Source organism: Magnolia sinica, chromosome 8, assembly GCF_029962835.1.
Source record: "Magnolia sinica isolate HGM2019 chromosome 8, MsV1, whole genome shotgun sequence".
NCBI lineage: Eukaryota > Viridiplantae > Streptophyta > Magnoliopsida > Magnoliales > Magnoliaceae > Magnolia > Magnolia sinica.
This window is the reverse complement of record NC_080580.1, coordinates 63,113,898-63,129,891: the sequence shown is the minus strand read 5'-3', so window position 1 is coordinate 63,129,891 and position 15,994 is coordinate 63,113,898.

Here is a 15,994-nt window from a genome sequence, read left to right as displayed (position 1 = left end):
AAAATGGTCAACTAGTTGTGTGTAAGCATTTCTCTTTTATATATACACACACACACACACACACGGAAACACTCACCTGTGAACCAGTTCGTACGTATTACATACGAACTTTTTTGAAAACCCATCATACATGATGTGGATACAAAATCTGAACCATTCATGTGAAGTAGCACCTTGTGAAACTGTCCGGAACCAAGTTTTACTTTGATCTAAAACTTTGATGGGCCATGAAAAATGAAAACAGTTTTCTCCCTTAATTTGCATTTCTCTTTGATATGGCCCACCAGAATTTTAGATTAGGGTGAAAATTTGTCACATGGAGTTTTATGGGATTCCGCATCACGTGGACCGTTCAGATTAGACACCCATAACACGTGTGCAAAGGTGCGCACGTGAGTAGGTGCACAGGGGAGCATGACTCTGTGTGTGTATGTATATATATATATATATATATATATATATATATATATATATATATATATATATAGGCATGCTTACCTATGCATGTGCGCACCTTTGCACATATGTCACCGGCACTTAATCTGAATGGCCCATGTGAACCCCAGGGCACCAATTTTTACCCTTATCCAAAATCCTGGTCAGCCATAGCAAAGAGAGATGCAAACTTTTTTGAGAACTCATCACATGTGATGTGACTCAAACATTTGAACAATCCATGCGAAGCAGAACCCCATGAAACCACCCTGGCCCAATTTTTACTTTGATCCAAAACTTTCGTAGGCCATAAAAAAATGAAAACATTTTCCTCCCTTGATCTGCATTCCTCTTTGCTATGGCCCACCATAATTTTAGATCAGGGTGAAATTTTGTCCCTAGAGGTTTTATGGGATTCCGCATCACATGGACAGTTCAGATTAGACGCCTACAAGATGTGTGAAAAGGCGTGCATGTGCATGCACACCCCATGAAACCCTCAGGCCCACCAGAGTTTTGAATCATGGTGAAAGTTGGGCCCTAGGGTGTTTAAGGGGGTGCCGCATCACATGGACCGTTCTGATTTTGTGCCCAGGACATGTGCGCAGTTGAGCAGGTGAGCATGACTCTCTCTCTCTCTCTCTCTCTCTCTCTCTCTCTCTCTCTCTCTCTCTATATATATATATATATATATATATATATATATATATATATATTCAGTTAAGCCACATGATAGAGGAAAATTTCAAATCATGCTTAAAACATCTAAATTCATGAGGCCTAACCTAGTTGAGTTTTGGAATGGCCTGATTTTTTGTTTCTTGGTGAAACGTTAAGTCGTCTCCCTTGTCCCCAATGGATAGGTGGCCCACCCTACTCTATATTCGAACTGATCTGGTACCCTGGCGTAATATTGAAGGGCAACCACAATGGTGTAGGTCTTATGCATACATCTCATGGTCCTTGGAATAGCCTGGCACCACTATTAACAGTGGTGTTATTGGTGCCATGTGGAGACATGCATGTGTGTGCAGGAGAAATTCTCTAATGCTCATGGTTGTACATGTTTACTAGGATAGTCCTCTGAACCGATTTGAATTGTCAATTAAGCCGAAAACACATTTCATAGCCTACCATATAAAAATTATGCTGTCATGATGATCTCATCCATCCATGGCCTTACTACCTCCGTATCCTTTTCCCAAGCTATTGATGGGATGATTAAAATTGCCTAACAAAAGAGATTCTTAGTAATGGTAACCAACCCACCGTGGGCTCTAACAAATAGATGGATCAAATTGTTGAGTAGACCTAATTATGCATAAACGATCTTGACGGACGCGGATTGCGCACTACCCCCGCCAGTCCCTAGCTTCGAACGGGCAGTTCTGTGGGCAGGCCCACTGTGATGTATCTGTACATCCCAACCGTCTATCCCTTTTCTCAGATTATTTTAAGCATCAAAACAAAAATGAGGCAGATCCAACGATCAAATGGACCAAACCACAGATGACTCTTGCATTTAATGCAACTGACATTTAATGTTTTGTGCATTTTAATGCAATCAAGCTAATTATTTGGTGTGGTCCACTTGAGCGTTGGATATACCTCATTTTTGTACTATGTCTTAAAATAATCTGATAAAATAGATAGACGGTTCGGATGTACAGATACATCATGGTAGGCTCGCCCACGGACCTGCCTGTTCGGAGCTAGGGACGGGCGGGGGTAATACGCAATCCGCGTCCGATCTTGACCTTCCAATAGCATGCTTTTCCAACCATGAGAAACAGTTTGAAATGCATACTATAGGTCAATCCTAGACATGGTACTTGGGTGACCTACATATGATACTGACTTTTGTTTTTCATTGGAAAAAAGAGAAGGACAGGATCATTTTGATGGGTGAGCATGCCAAAACAATGGGCAAATATGTTAGGGGCCTTTAGATGGACCCCCACCATCCACTGTCAGAAGCAGCAGTTTCAGTTATGTAGGAGTTTTAGTTGGGATGACTAAAACTAAAAAGCTCCCATAATCCTTAGTGTAAACGGCACCATCCAATGATCTAATGACGATGAATGGTGCCATCAACGTGGCCAGCAAGCCGCAGGTTGTGTGGGGGGTCCATCAGTCAGAAATGGCACTGAAGAAGCAATGGAGATGGAAAATGAGAGGGAGAGTAGAATTGCAAAAAAAAAAAATGTGGAGTTGGGATTGAAAACCTAACCCTTTCTCTTTTTATAATAATCAATTATGTATGGAAATCATGTCCCATGTTCAGCCAGCCAACATCGGCTTCCAACATGGGCCTGGCCCAATATAACTCACTTGTTCAACTTCTTACATCTTATTCATGTTCCTTACAATGCCTATTCAACTTACATTCCTTTCAGTACTCCTCTAAGTTAGAGTATACTAATGATGCCCAGCTTAAAACAAAAGCTTACATAATCAAATCTAAGAAAGAAATACTTTAATACCTAGAAAACGTTGCACCTGTAGTGGAAATATGCCAACATCATATCCACTTGTTTGAAGTACCATCTTCTCCATTTCCCACATAAAATGAGTGGTCCAAAGAAAGTTCCAATTCCTGCAATGTAACCCAATTCTATTGATATGAGCTGCCAATTGATGTGCCTGGTTGATCGTGAATCCACACCGTCAGGTGCAAATGGTGGGAGTGCCTTCGTATCTCCACATTTTTTTGACAATAGTGGCCCGCATAATCCTGAATTTCCAATATAGGACGTTTCACTAAACGTAAGGAATTGATTGGAAAGTGGTATGCTTCCGACAAGCTTGTTTTGGGAAAGGTTCAACACTTCCAGAAATGTCAACCTTGACAGTTGCTGAGGAATCTCCCCTGAAAGATTGTTTTGAGAGAGATCTAATGACTCAAGCTTAGTTAAGTTCCCAAGCGATGCTGGGATTCGGCCTGTCAGCCCATTGTGAGATAGGTTAAGCACGGAGAGCAACTTGAGATCACCTATCACCTTCGGAATCTCGCCTTCGAAATTGTTGTTTGAAAGATCCACAGATGTGAAGATGGTTGAGATTTTTCTGAGTTCCATTTCTAGTCCTTTGCTTGTGACCGTCACCATGTCCTGGTAGTACAGCTTGGTTAGATCCAAATATTTGTATCTGACGATCTGAAGGTCGAGACGCGGGTCTTCATCCTCGTTCCCAGATATCATCACATCCAAACTTCGGAAAAAGTTCGTAGGCAAAGTACCTGAAAAACCATTCCAAGAGAGGTCGATGATTTGTAGCGTTGGGAAGGACACATCAACGGGCCACGAAATAGAACCGCTGAATTTGTTGGACCGCAAAATAAGAAGCCGCAATTTGGATAGAGTATCCAAATAGTAAGGGAAAGGGCCATTTATTTGATTGTTTCCAACGTCAAGAACCTCTAGCTTACTGCAATTGGCCAAAGATCTTGGTAATTGCCCTTCTAGTCTATTTCCATGCAGGTCTAGCGTCCCGAGACTGCAGTTCACACTTGAAACCTCAGGTATGATGCCCGTAAAGCTATTGTTCCGAAGATTCAGTATGCTGAGGACGTTGCTAATCTGACCCAAACATTCTGGAATCAAGCCACTCTAGCTGTTATTAGACAGATCAAGGACCTGCAAATAATTTGCATTGCAGATGGACGGAGGGATTTCACCATTGATCTTGTTGCTGAGATTGAAAAGAAAATGGTGAAACTAAGGGAGTTGGTGAAATTAGATGGGATGACTGATGTGAAGCTGTTGTAGGAGTAATCCAGGACAATGATAGATGGAGGTGGAAGCGGAATCGATCCTTGTAGCCGATTGGAATGAAGGTCGAGGATGACCAACATTTTGATCGATGATAGATTGCCAGGTTGCTCGAGACTCATCAGCAAATTATGAGAAAGATTCAGAGAAGTCAAATACCCATTTCCAATCTCCCACAACCACCTGGGTATTTCTCGGTAGATGTTGTTCTTCGAAAGGTCCAGGAACTGCATCTTCGATTGGTTTTTCAAGAATTCTGGGAATTCTGCTAGGTTGCAAGAACCCAAATACAATCTCCCAAGCTGGGGAAAGGAATGATTAGTCCCATGAGTGTTGACTGACAAGTAATTACCTGAAAGATCGAGGCCCAAGAGGTTCTTGAGGTTCTGGAGCATGGCTAGCTGCACGGTGCCATTGAAGTTGTTGGATGAGAGATCGAGTACCTTAAGCCCCACGAGTTCGAAGAGTGACTGTGGAATCTGACCTTGAAGTTGATTGTTGCTCAAATCAACCGTCTCCAATGTCAATGAAGCATTAGCAAGCTCATCGAGTTGGCCATCAAGTTGGTTTTGGCTGAGTAGCAACGTCTGCAATGATTGGAGAGTAAACAGAGATGAGGGTATCTCCCCCTGCAGCGAATTGCTCTGTAGGTCAAGCAATTTTAGCTTGTGAACTCCATCTCCAAAGGAGTTGGAGATTGTGCCCGTTAAATTATTAGAGGAAAGGTCTAACGTAGTGATGCTACACAACGAATCCAGAGGTGGAATCGGACCACTGAGAACATTCCATGAAAGGTCCAACAGATCCAACTGGACAAGACTCTCCAGTGACGGAATCTTGCCACTGAAATAATTCAGTGAAAGGTCCAAATACATGAGTCTGGTAAGGTTACCCAGACTCGGTATTGAACCGTTAAATCCATTCCATGAAAGGTCCAATTGAACAATTCCGCGAATGTACCACACAGTAGACGGGATTGGACTGGAGAATACGCAACCACCAATCTGTATTTTGTTCAAGTGCCTGAGATTACTGAAGGACTGTGGTAGATGCCCAGAAAATCCGGTGTAAGATAGTACCAAAGTTCGTAGAGCATTGTTCTGAGGCAATTCAGGGAAAGAACCGCTGAGAAATGAATTCTCTGATACATCGAGAATCTCCAACTTAGGCAATTGAAATATGTTTGCGGGGAATTCTCCCAGCAGCTGGCAAGAACTGAGTCGGAGGGATGTCAAATTAGTAAAATCTGACAAGAACTCAGGCACCGCAGAAGAGATGTTTACACCATCAAGGTGGAGATTTCTCAATCCGGATAGGTTCCGAAGGAGCGTTTGGATGCTTGGTTCTTCTAGTTTGAGAGAAGTAAGAGGGATGCCAAGAAAAAGGTTAGATATATCGACCGAGACCAGATTGCTCATGCGAGCGATCGCGGTTGGGATTTGGCCGGTAAAACCCGAATTGGAGAGGTTGAGATGGGTGAGATTCGAGAGCGAATCTAGATTGGGTGGGATGGGAGAACTGAAATTATTGTAAGAAAGATCGAAAAATCGGAGGCTAGAGAGGCTGGTGAGGATGGAGGAATTGATAGGGCCGGAGATGGAGCCGTAGGAGACATCAAGGGAGATCACGTGACCGGTGGCGTTGTCACACGTGATGCCATCCCAGTAGCAGCAATCGGAGCCGTCGGATGTCCAAGATCGAATGGCCGAGTAATTGGAGAAGATCAATAGTAATGCATTTTTCTGGTATTCTAGGCATTGGCCTGAAACAATACGAGGAGAGGTGAAGAAGGAAATGTGAGAGAAGAGAAGGAAGAGAAGAGAGAGTTGGAATCTCATTGGAAGAGATTGAGAGAAAGAAGGGTCATGAGAGAGATGAAGAGACTGAGAGAAGGGAGACGAGAGAAATGGGAAGAATAGAGGAGATTTAAAATGACCGACTCGGATTGCGCCGTGCAGCATGCAGAACCAACGACCGTACTGTGGTGTTGGGTAAGCTTCGTGGAATCACTATGATGCATGTGTCATATGGACGCCGTCGGTGCATTTTTCCAGCTCATTTTAAGGTAGGAGCCAAAAATTGAAGCGGATCCAAATATTAGGTGGACCTCACCGTAGGAAACAGCAGTGGTGGAATGCTCAATGCTCACCTGTTGAGAAGTGGAGGCACATCTAGGGCCGCGCACGACCAGTCGTGGCCCTTGCTCGACCGGTCGTGACCAGTCGTAGACTGGTATGACTCGAACTTCAGCGAGCATCAGTTTTTTTAGTCCGAGGTAGTCGACCGGTCGTGGGCCATGCATAACCGGTCGTGGGGTCCGCTCGACCGGTCGTCGTTACATAGATTCGTTTCCGAATCTGATGCGGACTACGAAAAATTGTGTCGCATTTCACAAGAGTGCGAAACAGAAGTTGCTATCCCTAGGGCTATTCTAGGGTTAAGGTTAAAAAAAGTGAATATTGGGGAGTTATTCTAAGGTGTGGGAAAAGAATTTTTCTATGTTCTTCCAAGAGAGAGGTTAGTATATTGCCTTGATCTTCGTTCTTCATAGTGGAAGTTTGCATCCTTAGTTTTTTACCCTAGTTTGGGATTTTTCCACGTATATCTTGTATTGTGGTTTGTTTGGATTGCTTTGATCTGTTTCTAGCTTATATTTCTTCTTGTTTATCGTTTGTGGGTGAGGCCTGAGTTTGGATCTAAGTTCACTGCGTTGTTGGCGTGCTGCGTAACAACTGATATCAGAACCAGGTTTAGTTCTATTGGGAGTGATGACGGAAGAAAGGAAAATTAGAATTGAGAAGTTTGATGGTTCAAACTTTCCTTCTAGAAGATATAGATGGAGGATTATCTATATCAGAAGGACCTTTATATTTCTCTAGGAGGAAAAGAGAAGAAACCGGAAAAGATGATAGATAATGAATGATTTTTACTGGATAGGAAGACTTTAGGAACGATCCGACTCTCTTCGTTTAAGAATGTCACCTTCAACATATCTAAGGTGAAAACTACAAAAGAATTAATGGAAGCCCTAGCCACCATGTATGAAAAACCTTTTGCGTCCAACAAGGTTCATCTTATAAAACAGCTATTCAACATGAAGATGTCAGATGGTGGGAGCGTGGCTGAACATCTAAACGAGTTCAATACAGTCACGAGCCAGTTGGAATCCATTAGCATTGTTTTTGAGGATGAGGTCAGGGCATTATTGATCTTGTCCAGTTTGCCAAACAGTTGGAATGGTTTGGTGACTGCTGTGAGCAATTCCTCAGGGTCGACAAAGCTGAAATTTGATGATGTAGCCGGTCTAATTCTCAGCGAAGAATCTAGAAGAAATGCATCGGGAGTTTTAGGGGATTCAGGGAATGCTCTAAACGTTGAAGGAAGAGGAAGATCGCTGAACAAAGGAGGTAATAAACATGTGCGTTCTAAGTCGAGGAAGAAGTCAAAGGGATCGAAAGACAAAGACGGGTGTTGACATTGCGGCAAGAAGGCGCATATGAAACGTGATTGCAGGGCGCTCAAGAAACAAGAAGGAAGCTCTCAAGGTGGGAAGGATTTAGTGAATTTATCTGAGGAGAGCAACACAGAGGCGTTGATCTTGTCTCTTGATGCGAGGAATGAGTCTTGGGTTATAGACTCGGGTGCTTCGTTTCATGCCACCTCATGTAAGGAAGTTCTGCGTGATTATGTGTCAGGTGACTTTGGGAGAGTCTACCTGGGTGATGATGAGCCGTACTGTTTTGTTGGAAAGGGAGACGTTCATATAAATCAAAAAGATGGAACGGCGTTGAAATTGAAGGATGTCAAACATGTACCAAGTTTGAAAAGGAATATGATCTCAGTGGGGTAGTTGGCCAATACTGGTTATGTGACGACATTCACTAGTGATTCCTAGAAGATCACAAAAAGTGCCTTGGTGATATCTCGAGGCAAAAAGGAAGGTACTTTGTATGTGATTTCAGGATCATATAGTTCACTCGCAGTCGCATCAACTAGAGTGAATGAGCAGTTATGGCATTAGAGGTTGGGACATATGAGTGAGAAAGGGATGAAAGTGCTATTGTCAAAAGGGAAGCTACCAGGGCTGAAGTCTATTGACTTGAAATTCTGCGAGGACTGCGTGTATGACAAGTAGAAGAGGATAAGTTTCAAGAAGACGGGATGTGCTCTAAAGATGCATCTGTTGGAGCTTGTACACACTGATGTGTGGGGACCGGCACAGGTATTATCTCTTGGTGGTTCACATTATTTTGTTTCTTTTATTGATGATACTAGTAGAAAACTGTGGGTTTATTTCTCAAAGCATAAATCTGAACTTCATATATTTATATTTATTTTTATTTTTTGATGGTGTGGGCCACCTGAGTTCCGTGTATGGCTAAATTTTGGGGTATCCTGTTTTCTAAAGGGGACCCATCGAATGCACGATGTAGATGCTTGACATGCATCAAAGTAGGGCCTGTGGTGGGGCCCACTTCTCTTCAGCGTCAGCAGCAGACGTTGCTTGCTGCAGCGTCAGCAACAACATCAGTAGCTGTTGTTTATATATATATAGTTTTTTTTTTCAAATATGGGGCCCACAACAGGACAATCCAGTCCGTTTATTGCATGTGTCCCACTAGGTTAAGGGGTCATTCCAAGTTTCAGATACATCAAAATTTCAGGTGGGTCCCCAGAAAGTACTTTTATATGTTTTAGCATGTTTTCACATGATTTTTTTGATGGTGTGGCCTACCAGAGATTTGGATTAGCTTCATTTTTTTGGCTAAACGCTTAAAATGAGCTGGAAAGTACGATGGACTGCATGGATCAAATGTATACAACAAGGAGGGGGGCCGTTGTGGGCCCACAACCCCTACCCTCACTTCTTATAACCAGCAGCGGGGATGCTGCTTGCTGCAGCGTCCTCTGGACGTTGGCAGCACAACATCCACTCCTCCTCCTTTATTTATTCATTTTATTTATTTATTTATGTATTTTCATGGTGTGTGTGTGTTTGACCAACACAATGGGCCACACTTTGGATGATTTGGATTGCCTACAAAATTCTAGTGGGGCCCACAATCAATGGGTCCCACCAAAAAAAATATTTTTTTCTATTATTATTCTTTTCATATGTATTTTTCCATGAATCCACACCATTAAACACACCATTATCATCATATCATCACCATTTTTTTATCATATTTTTATATGTACTCTCCTACATATCCACACCATTGATCACATCATTATCATCAACATCATTTCCACCATACAAAAATACAAAAAAGACAAAATAAGAATGAGTAGGGTGGGTGTACTTACCTTGATGAATTAGATGAATGGTTGAGATGGAATTGATGGTTGAGATAGATGGAAGGGATGGGATTAATGGAGTTGATGGCCCACCAAGATCACTCCTCTCTCTCTCTCTTATGGAAAAATGGTGAAATACTAAGGGATGGAGGGGTATTTATAAAGAAATGGATAAAATTTTGGTTAAGTTAAGCTAATGTGATTAATATTAGCTTAGGCTAGGATTATGATATTTAATTCATGCTTTGTAATTAATGGTGGATTAAAGGAGCATGGGATGGCATGGTGTGGTGATGTCATGCATAGTGTATGACATGGAGAAAGGTTGACTTTTCATGCACATGAGAGAGAAGAGGTATGGGTATGTGACATCACACACATGGGTAGAGATTCTCTCACCCATGTGTGCATGACATGTGTTGTGCACATGTGTAGAATGAAATACATGGTGCCATGCGCATATGATACACTTATTATTCTTCACGGCGTATCTCACTAACGGAGTATCATACCGACGCATGGGTGGTACCTCCACGATCGCGGCGATGGGGCGGTCGATATGAGATAGGTTTCGAGGTCTTGGGGTTCCGGTCAGTTGGGTGTGTACTATGAACGGCCAATTTAGGTCTAGCTAAGGGCATTGATCATCATGCACATATGTATGGAAAATAGTACCGAATGGACTGGTGTTACATAAACAACCTGAGAAAGTTAACGATGCCCACGAAATCAATCTGATGGACTCATTTGTGGACAATAGAGCTATCCTGATTCGATAATATGATGCTCTAGAGACGTGCTTAGCCCACTCCCCTGATTTGGATAATGACATGATTAGGGAGAATGATGACTTGCTTGATGTGACACCAGTACTTGACACTGACCGGTTGTAACACCTCGCACTTCTGATACGTGGGTGTTACCATTTAAACCCGTAACGATGGAATCTCAAAATTCGTCTAACAGATAGTTTAAACTCAAATGAATGTAGGATGGGACTCCCAGTCATCATTGAAGCTGTCCATCCGAGGCCCTAGGAGCTGAGATGAACCCTATATCAATCAGAAAGGTAAATTCAACTAAAAACCCCAACTTAAAGCAGCTTATATATCACTTGATTAAATCATATTGAGAAAACACACCTACAATTGACTCTTGAGGGTGAGTTAGTGACTTAAACCCCCAATTAACCATTGAAACCCGATTTCAAACCGATCCAGCCCTTGGATCAGGGTGCATTGACCAACGGAGGCTTGGGACGTGTGATACAGCCCACCTGGGCCTCACATTCACCCAAAACTGGGCCAGGACTCCCATATAGGGCTCCCAAGGCAAATGGACGGAGTGGATTTATCATAAACATCACAGTGGACCCCACACAGGGTGCGAGTGCATCTAGTGTACCCGTGCACGGCACGCACTGGACGCACCAGGCTGGTCAAACTAGCTTTGACCGCACTCCTTCATAAAAGTGGAAATTCTCTTGCCTTTTGTAGATTTGAATTAATGGACTTCGATCTCCAAAGTGGGCCACCTTGGCCACTTTCTGGATGATCTAAACCGTCCATCTTGTCCACAGGGGCCGGTGGACCAAAACCATATAGGCTTTCGGGCCCATGCAAAGGAACGAGAAAATTGGGTCGGAGCCAATCAGAAAACTCACTTGTGGCTTGGATACAAGATAGTGGGCCAATCTGAGGCCGCATGGGCGACCCAAGATCAGCCTGATCGTGCCATCTCAGCCACCCATCCACTATTTGAGACTGTTTTCTCCCATTGCCAAAAATGGCCAAACAAGAGCCTGCCCTAAGAAAAGAAAAAAGGGGACTTTCCCATTTCGGGAAATGGTTGATGGCACATCTTTGGCCATCCCGTGGGCCACGTGGAGCTATCCTAGCCCCTCACCTCAGGGCGGTACGAGATGGAGCAGAGGAACATCTCATCTCATGAGAAAGTGGAGAGAAATGGAATATCTCGTGAGATATTCCGAAACTCATGTAAAAGGCCTAAAAGGTGGGACCCACATTGATCAGAGGCCTCATCTGGTCAGTCCAAATGGACCAGATCTTAAGAAAATATCATAGATGGGAAGTTGCCATTAATGGCTCTCTCATTTTCCCCAATAAACCACCTGAGTTGAATAAATCAGCAATTTTCATGGGTCTGATCATGAGGTATATGTTACATCCAAACCATCCACCCATTTGGTGAGCTTGTCTTAAGGCTTGAGAGAAAAAAAATAAAAAATAGAAAGATAGATCTAACTATCAAATGGGCCACACTACAAAAGCAACCGGGATTGAATATCTACCCTTGGAACCCTTTTGGGTCATAGAAGTTTTGGACCAATATGAAATTTGCTTTTCCCCTTAATTCAGGACTTGTGACCTTATGAACAGATTAGATGGAAAATCAATGTTAAGGTGGGCCCTGTGAATTGTTTAACGGTGAAATCATTATCTCCACTACTGTTTGTGGTGAGGTCCAAATAATCTTTGGATATGATTCATTTTGATGGGATAATGCTCTAAAATGATATCTAAAAATAAATGAATTATGTATATATAATAAATATATCACTTTGGGGCCCATGTAACTTTGATCTCCTTGAACCTTTCATACAACTCAGAACTCGAGTATATAGAATTACTTTTGGGGTCCACCTGAAATTTTGATGCATCTGAAACTTGGTTTGACCCCTCAACCAAGTGGAATACACATAATAGATGGGCTGAATTTATGAACCACATCTCTGAGGGCCCAACACATGATTTTGAATATTTAATGGAGGGTAAACCTCTTAACCTGTGTGTGGTATGGCCCACTTTGATGTAAGTGTTATGTCACTTAATCTAGCATGGCTATGACATGATATATATTTAAGATCCTCACTGTTTATCTATTTTATCAACCCTTTTGATGGTATATTACCATGAATCAGGCCCATCCAATGATTAGATAGCCGTACATTATGAAATAATATAAATTAAACTCTCATCACAAAAAATAAAAAATAAAAATAAATTGTTATGGGTTATCCTGATGATGTATTAGATATTCAACCCATCTATCCCATGTACCGGGTCCCCTTTAGAGCATTGTCCCAAAGATTAGTAAATCCAACCTGAATTGGACCATATAATACAAGGTTGTGAGAATAAGGACCTAACCATTGAATCCAACCTAAGGCTACCATGGGGTATCTATTTAATCCATGCGGACCATCCACTTCCTCATATCATTTTAGGATTTGTACTAAAATCAAAGTAGACCTAAGTCTTAAGTGGGTCACATACGACTTAACCTCATGGGAAAGCCCCATGACCTCCACCATATAGAACTCATTGTAAATTCCATTTATTTATAGGTCCAAGAATGTTAAGGCCCATTTTAAGTGAATGTCATGTGGGCTCATCAGTGCTAGCCTTGGGCCAACCATTAGGCCTCTTCGACAAGAGTTTGTAATCTCCATGTGTTAAACATATGACGGACTGGTTTTGTAATTTTTGTAGTAATGATGATTAATCCCTTAAATGGGTTGATCGTGGACAGCCCTTGATCACTTGGCAGTTTGGTTAAAGTACGACCCTAAGTAATAAGATCATGTGACTTGTGTTTAAACCCTTAAACATATTTAATTATAGCAAATATGTAGACTCTAATGGTGTGAGGGTGTGATATACCTGTTTGGTCCATTAATCATCTAGGTATTTGATGTATATATAGCCACCTAATCATAGGCAATGGTGGAATATATGTAGTATACGTAGTCAGCTAATTATATAAATGTGAAATACGTACAAGGCCACCTAACCGTATGAAATCAAGTGGCATTGATGGCCATTCAACAACGTAGGTTTGTGCTTATCGATATAAATACCACCACTTGAATCACATATAACTAAGTTGTACACTAAACCGAATGTGATGTAGGGTTATGTTACCCAAGCTAATGCTATCAAGGTCCTGGATTCTATACGCTGTGATCTCTAAACCGTAAATGGTACGATGAAATGTGGCTCTTGGCCCTTAACTATGCAGCACCAAATATGAGCCATTAACTATGTGACGTGTGAAGTGGTTGTAGTATAAGACTTATCATAATTGGTGTAGCCATGTATTCGTGGCCTATGGGCAAGGCCCATTGAGATATATTTTCAGCCCATATGATGAGGCTCATTGTGATGTATTTGAGGCCCATGTGTAGGGCCCACCTATTGTGTATTTGAAGCCCATGGGTCGTGAAGCTTGATGTGGTGTATTCATGGCCCATAAGCCGAGGCCCATTCCGATGTATAGTGCACATATGATACAGCCCAATGTGATGTATATGCGACCCATGAGTGAGGCCCAATTTAATGAATGTGTGGCCCTTGTATGAGACCCAAAGCGATGTATCTGAGGACCAATGTGATGTATGATTTCACCATGATATATGCATTGATGTTTATGTGGGCCATTCCTTGGGGGCAATGTTGGTTATAAGTCCACATTGTCGAAGCCGATTGTTGAGGCCAGTTATTGATACTGATTATGAGTATGTGACAGCATAACATCATTATACATGCCCATATGCATCATGTGCATGTTTGTTATAAGATGTGGTTGACCATTGCATATGTCGTTGGGCAGATTGTTATGAGACTCCCCGATAGGCGGAGGTTATCTCACATGAGTGCACGGTATGCACAAGATTGATGCATGACTGTATTGTATGACTCATGCATCTTGCATTGTGTGCCTTAGCGACATCAAGGCCGTAGCCTCTACAAGCATATCGTGGATGGCTAGATGGGACACCGGAAATGTTTGGTTCTAGTATACGGGCGCCATAAATGTCTTTGGGTAAAAATTTCTAAACCTCCGAGGTCAGGAGACGCCTCAACGTCGAGACCGAGTGGATACATGAGCGCCCGAGTGCCGAATACTAGGAGGCCGCATCTCCCACTGTGTCGAGGTCGGTTGAGAGGGGGTGTGGCCTTACCCGCCCGAGGGTAGGGGGCATTACTAGGCTGAGTTTGACCAGCTCGTGAATGGGTCCGCTATCGACGTGCCAGATAGGTATTGGCAGACTAATGGCCAGGCGGATAGTGAGGTTTCTTACGCTTACTTGGACTGTGCTGCTAGGAGAGAGACAGTGCCATTTGGAGTATACTAAACTCCGGTGATGATCCCAGAGAGAAACTGTACTGATATGTGGACTTATTAATCAAGAGTTGCATGTTCATTCATTCATTCACTATCCACTCGGGCAGATGGTGCGCAACTATTTGTTACATGTACCTTCGCAATGGACAGGATTTCGGTTGGGGCGCGCGACTAACCTGAGATTAGAAGTTTACCACATTGAGTTTGACTATCCAAATTAGGTATGAGACTAGTTTGGATAGAAGTCCCTTGTGATGGACCCCGTAGCCTGCGATTTACGTACTATCATCCTGACTTCACACTCCAGTATGGTTATTCTATTCGCACTGCATATTGCATTACGTCCATTGCATACGACATTTTGGGTTACTGTGCTTTTGTATTTAGATACGGCTGACAGCATTCGTGAACTCATCATGAATTGTATATTGCATCCTCGGCATATGATATTTGACTCTTCATGACTCTTCATTTGCATAGCTGATTTGTATTGTGTACTCTGATATTGTATGATTATGGCATGACAATATGATGATGATAATGTGATTACGGATGTGTGTAATACGGTTACGGCCGTGATATAGGAGAAATGAAAACATGACTTGGTGATGCTGGTAGCATTAACTCGGAGTATTACTATGATGTATATGCGTTGCATTGACATTGATATCATACCTTACGTGCTACATGCCTTTCACATATTTGATTTCCTCGTGGCATATTTATCTTGCTTGCATGTAGGACACACTGCACACATGTGTGTACTCATTAGGTTTTTTGCCTAAGCTTCCTATTTTCCATTTTTTTTCCAGGGCTGGAGTAGCTTAGAAGATTTTGCTTTCTCGATGCATTGTATCTATTTTTCGATTTGGCAATGTTGACGTTGTGTACCTTTTAGAAAGCATTGTACTTGTAACCATCAGGATTTATAATAGAGATTATTGCTTGGTATTTTAATCATGGATCTTCACGCTCAGGTATTATTATATGTATATACCAAAAAAAAAAAATCATTCAAAGATCTTCCTTGTGGTGCGCCGAACTCGGGACTTGGTGTATGGAAGTCGAGTGCCGAATTCGGGGCATCACGGAAGCTGTCCATCCCCAGGTTTAGGGCGTGACAGTTTACATATATTAAAAATATTAAGCTCTAATGTCACATTCCTGAAAGATAATTTCATGATCTCATTCTTATAATTAATAATGGAGTTTGATGTGGCTAGGAATGGATGGCCTAACCAGAATTTAAGTGTTCGCATCTATGATGGGTTGTGTATCCAAGACGATAAAATTTACTATGTAATATAATTTGTCAACTTGGACTAGCACATCCTCTATCATTC